This window comes from Carlito syrichta, unplaced genomic scaffold (assembly GCF_000164805.1).
Source record: "Carlito syrichta isolate Samal-C Ts95f unplaced genomic scaffold, Tarsius_syrichta-2.0.1 Scaffold316216, whole genome shotgun sequence".
Taxonomy (NCBI): Eukaryota; Metazoa; Chordata; class Mammalia; order Primates; family Tarsiidae; genus Carlito; species Carlito syrichta.
Genome location: NW_007260312.1, coordinates 10,054 through 15,799, shown reverse-complemented (window position 1 = coordinate 15,799; position 5,746 = coordinate 10,054).

Here is a 5,746-nt window from a genome sequence, read left to right as displayed (position 1 = left end):
ACGTGCTAGGATTACAGACATGAGCCACCACACCCAGCCAACAAGTACTTCTTTGATGCCACCAGAACAATCATTTCTAGATGAGGTCTGAGCCACCCTCCCGAGCCCTCCATCAAACTCTTGGCTACTCAAGATGGCCATTGATTGCTCATGGGTTTCTGGTGCAAAAGACTGTCTCCCTCAGCTCCCAGATAAACTACATTAGAACAAGCATTGCTGGCCACGTGCTGGGCCTACTGGGACTGAACTCACTGGTTCTGAATGGGTGCCACTTTGCACGGTTGTGCCCATAACACCCTGGATCAAGGAGGCAGCAAGCTCTCTACGGGTTCATTCCGGCCACAGAGCCTCCTTGCTATGAAAAATGACCTCTCGGCCAGGCTCGGTAAATCAGCCTGTAATTCCAGCTCTTTGGGAGGCCGAGGCGAGTGAATTGCCTGAGCCTGAGGGTTCGAGACCAGCCTGGGCCACACAGCGAGACCTTGTCTCCATAAAACATTAAAAGATAGCCGGGCGTGGCGGTGCGCACCTGTCGTTCCGGCTACTCGGAAGGCTGAGGCGGAAGGGTCGTTGGAACCCAGTAGGTCGAGGCTGCAGTGACCGGGAGTGGCCACTGCACTCCAGTCTGGGTGACACAGTGAGACTTCAACTCAAAAAAAAAAAAAAAAAACCGGCCAGATGCCGTGACTCATGCCTGTAATCCCAGCATTTTGAGAGGCAGAGGCAAGAGGTTCGAGACCAGCCTGGACAAACTCCGCGTGGCTTCATCTCTACAATAAATAAAAAAATTAGCCAGGTGTGGTGGCGAGCGCCTACTGTAGTTCCAGCTACTTGGAAGGCTGAGGCGGAAGGGTCGTCGGAGCCCAGCTGGTGGAGGCTGTGGTGACCGGGTGCGTGACACTGCGCTCCAGCCTAGACGACAGAGTGAGACTCTGACTCAAACAAACAGGAAACTACAAAATGCACTGCCTCGTGGCTTCCTAATGTATAATACGGAACGATTCATAATTTGGCCTTTCCAAATTTTCCAAATTCAACAACCAGGGTAAGACCTTACCCACTCACAAAAGGCAAATACAACATGCTGGGTTCTCAAGCAAGACAGTCAGGAAAACATCCACGCTTACAATCTTGCTTCCAGCCCGAAAGGAGGGAGGCCAGATGGAGGTTGAAAGTGAGCACCGTTGAACGTGACCCTCTGATCAGAAATCCCAAGAGGGCTTGACCTCTTCTCTTAATACCCTGTGGCCATAGACCCATCTAAGCTGTAAAATGAGCCGGAAACGTGATGCATAATTCACAATATCCATAACCATTTCTCGCAGGATAGTTGAGAACTTATTTTTATCTTTATTTTATTTTTTTGATTGGGGTCTTACTCTATCGCCCAGGCTGGAGTGCAGGGGCCCGCTCGCGGCCACAGCAGTTCGACCGGCTGGGCTCAGGGAATCCTTCCGCCTCAGCCTCCCAAGTAGCTGGAACCGCAGGTGCGCGCTACCACACCTGGCTACCTTATTTATTTATTTATTTATTTATTTATTTATTTATTTATTTATTGTAGAGACGTCGCGAACCCGCGAGCTCTGGCAATCCACTTGCCCCGGATGCCCAAAGTGCTGGGATTACAGGTTGAGTCACTGAGCCCAGCCGATAGTTGAGAATTTCAGTCAGCATATCATATGAGGAGGACCCCCAAAACCTAGAATTTATTTATAAAAAATTGTGAAGCTGAGGCGGAAGGATCGCCAGAGCCCAGCAGGTCGAGGCTGCGGTGGCCGGGAGCGGCCACTGTACTCCAGCCTGGGCGACAGATTGAGACTCTGACTCAAAAAAAAAAAAATTAAAAGCCGGGCTCGGTGGTTCAGCCTGTAATCCGCGCCTTTGGGAGCCTGAGGTGAGTGGATGGCCTGAGCCCGCGGGTTCGAGACCCTCCTGGGCAGCGAGACCTCATCTCTACAATAAATAAAAAAATCAGCCGGACGTGGTAGTGCATGCCTGTAATTCTGGCTACTCAGAAGGCTGAGGCGGAAGGATCGCCGGAGCCCAGCGGGTCGAGGCTGCGGTGGCCGGGAGCGGCCACTGCACTCCAGTCTGGGCAACAGAGTGAGACTCCAACTCAAAAAAAAAAGAAACTCTTATCTTCCAAATTCCAGAGTGGTTCCTCCCACTAACCTCTGCTAACCTCTGCCTAGGCGCCAGATTCACTCCTGTGGATCACAGAAATCCCACGGTCCAAAGAGCTTAATCCCACAGCGGCAGCCAGGTCACCTTCCCTTTATGGTCCCTTCACAGGTAACTTCTCTCTTTCCCCCTCCCACCTTCTGTCTCTCTAAAAATCATCCCACTGCTCCTCAAGTCACCTCCAAAATGGACCTTAAGCCCCCACCGTATTCCACCTCCTGTTTCTCCTGTGCCCCAGATCCTCCAAACAGATTTTTTTTTTTTGAGTCCGAGCCTCACTCTGTCACCCAGGATGGGGGCAGGGGCACACTCACGGCCTCCGCAGCCTCGACCTGCTGGGCTCAGGCGATCCATCCGCCTCAGGCTCTCGAGTAGCTGGGACTACAGGTGCGTGCCACTCTGTCCAGCTAATATATATATATATATTTTTAATTTTTTTATTTTTTAGTTGGAGTCTCACTCTGTCGCCGAAACTGGCGTGCAGTGGCCGCTCCTGGCCACCGCAGCCTTGACCTGTTGGGCTCCGGCGATCCTTCCGCCTCAGCCTCCCGAGTAGCCGGAACTACAGGCGCGCGCTACCATGCCCGGCTAATTTTAGATTTGTTGTAGAGATGAGGTCTCACCAAATTTCCCAGGCGGGTCTCGAATCCGCGGACTCAGGCAATCCACTCACCTCGGCCTCCCAAGGCGCGGGATTACAGGCTGAGCCACCGAGTCTGGCCCAGCTAATATTTTTTAGAGATGAGATCTTGCTATGTTGCCCAGGCTGGTCTCAAACTCCTGGACTCAAGTAATCCTCTCTGCTTGGTCTCCCAAAGTGCTGGGATTTCAGGCATAAGCCACCAGGCCTGGCCCCTCCACATAAGCTTTATATATGTGTGTGTGTATGAATGTTTGTATATAGTTCCCTGCGTTGCAGCACTAAGGTCCCTGTTTTCCTGCTGGCTGTCACCTGGGGACCACTCTCAGCCCTTGGAAACCTCCTTGAGGGTCACACCAGAGCGGCTTACCCTGCCCCAAGCCTGCATGAGAGGGCCTCTCTGGCATGTCCCTTTCTTTTATTTTCATTATTCACTTATTTATTTATTTTGAGTTGGGGTCTCACTCTGTCGCCCAGACTGGAATGCAGTGGCACACTCCGGGCCACCGCAGCCTGGACCTGCTGGGCTCCGGCAATCCTTCTGCCTCAGCCTTCCAAGTAGCCAGAACTACAGGCGTGCGCTACCACGCCCGGCTAGTTTTTGATTTATTGTAGAGACAAGGTCTCGCCAAGTTGTCCAGGCTGGTCTTGAACCCGCGGGCTCAGGCAATCCACTCGCCTCGGCCTCCCAAAGTGCTGGGATGCCAGGCTGGGCCACCGAGCCCTGCCCGTCCCTTTCTTTTAAATCAGCAGTCCCTAACATTTTTGGCATCAGGGACTGGTATCGCGGGAGACCATTTTTCTTTTTCTTTTTCTTATTTTTTTTGAGTTGGAGTCTCACTTTGTTGCCCAGACTGGAGTGCAGTGGCCGCTCCCAGCCACTGCAGCCTTGACCTGCTGGGCTCCGGCGATCCTTCCGCCTCAGCCTTCCAAGTAGCTGGAACTATAGGCGCGTGCTACCACACCCGGCTAATTTTTGATTTATGGTGGAGATGAGGTCTCGTCAAGTTGCCCAGGCGGGTCTCAAACCTGCAGGCTCAGGCAATCTACTCGTCTCAGCCTCCCCAAGCGAGGGATTACAGGTTGAGCCACTGAGCCCGGCTTAGAGACCATTTTTCCATGGACTGTGGCTTTGGGGTGACTCAAGCGCTTTGTTTCTATTGTTATTACATTGCCATAATGAAATAATTGTACAACCCACCCTAATGCAGGATCCGTGAAGCCCGGAGCCTGTTTTTCTGCAACTAGACGGTCCCATCTGTGGGTGACGGGAGTCCGTGACACCCAAAGCGTGCTTGCTGCTTATGTTCAGTCTCCTCCATAATCTCGTTTTGGTTGCTCTCAGTGCAGAAAACTCTGCTCTACTAAGGCGAGATCTTGGACATGGAAGCCGACTCTTCGGAGCTTTTGTGGGGCTCTCAGGATATTCCGCCTTGAGTTTAATCCAGAGCACATGGAGATTTGAAGTGGTCTCAAACATACTTTAAAGGCCACCGCCATTTGCGATCTCTAGCACTTGATCATTTTCTAGCACAGACAAAGTCGATGCACCTGGCTCATGCACAGATGGATCGTGGGTTCATTCCTTCCCAGTTTGGGAATCTTTTGTGGCTGGGAAGTAATACTCAAACTCTTTTGGAAACTGAGGCAGGTGGTCGTGCACCAGCTGGGAGAGAGAAGTCCCCAGCCCAGACTCTTAAAATCTCCACTAATAGCCGGTCTCGGTGGCTCAGCCTGTAATCCTGTGCCTTGGGAGGCTGAGGTGAGTGGATTGCCTGAGCCCGCGAGTTCGAGACCCGCCTGGGCAACTTGGCGAGACCTCATCTTTACAATAAATCAAAATGAGTCGGGCATGGTAGCGCCCGCCTGTAGTTCCAGCTGCTTGGAAGGCTGAGGTGTTGATAGCCGGAGCCCAGCAGGTCGAGGCTGCGGGGGCCGGGAGCGGCCACTGGATTCCAGGCTGGGTGACAGAGTGAGACTCCAACTCCAAAAATAAATAAATAAATAAAATCTCCACTAATGTTGGAAACGTCAAAAATCCCAATGTTCACTTGCCACCCACATAATTTGTTTGGCTTTGAATGTAGCCGCTTTATCTGCTGACTCGAACACAGTTCTCATTCTCTCCTGAAGTGACAGATTGAGTTCACTGAGCAGGTTGAAGATGTCACACAAGCAAGCAAGTTTGGTGACCCATTCTGTGTCACTGGAATGTGCTGCCACTGGTGATTGTTTTTCTGAAATAAATTTCTGGAGCGGCTCTCGTAACTCAAAACCTCTAACCACTGATCTTACCCTTAGAAAGTCTTCTCACAGCCGGGCTTGGTGGCTCAGTTTGTAATCCCGCGCTTTGGGAGGCTGAGGTGAGTGGATTGCCTAAGCCCGAGGGTTCGAGACCCGCCTGGGCAACTTGGCGAGACTTCATCTCTACAATACATTAAAAAATTAGTCGGGCCAATTTTACAACGCGCGCCTGTAGTTCCAGCTACTTGGAAGGTTGAGGCGGAAGGATCGCCGAAGCCCAGCAGGTCAAGGCCATGAGCGTGCCCCTGTACTCCAGCCTGGGCGAAAGTGAGATTCTATTTAAAAAAAAAAAAAAAAAGCCGGGCTCGGTGGCTCAGCCTGTAAGCCTGCGCCTTTGGTAGGCTGAGGTGAGTGAATTGCCTGAGCCTGCGGGTTCGAGACCCACCTGGGCAGCGAGACCTCATCTCTACGATAAATCAAAAATCAGCCGGGCGTGGTAGCACATGCCTGTAATTCCGGCTACTCGGAAGGCTGAGGCTGCAGTGGCTGGGAGCGGCCACTGCAGTCCAGTCTGGGCGACAGGGTGAGACTCCAACACATACACACAAAACAAAAAAGTCCGGCTCGGTGGTTCAGCCTGTAATCCTGCGCCTTGGGAGGCTGAGGTGAGTGGATTGCCTG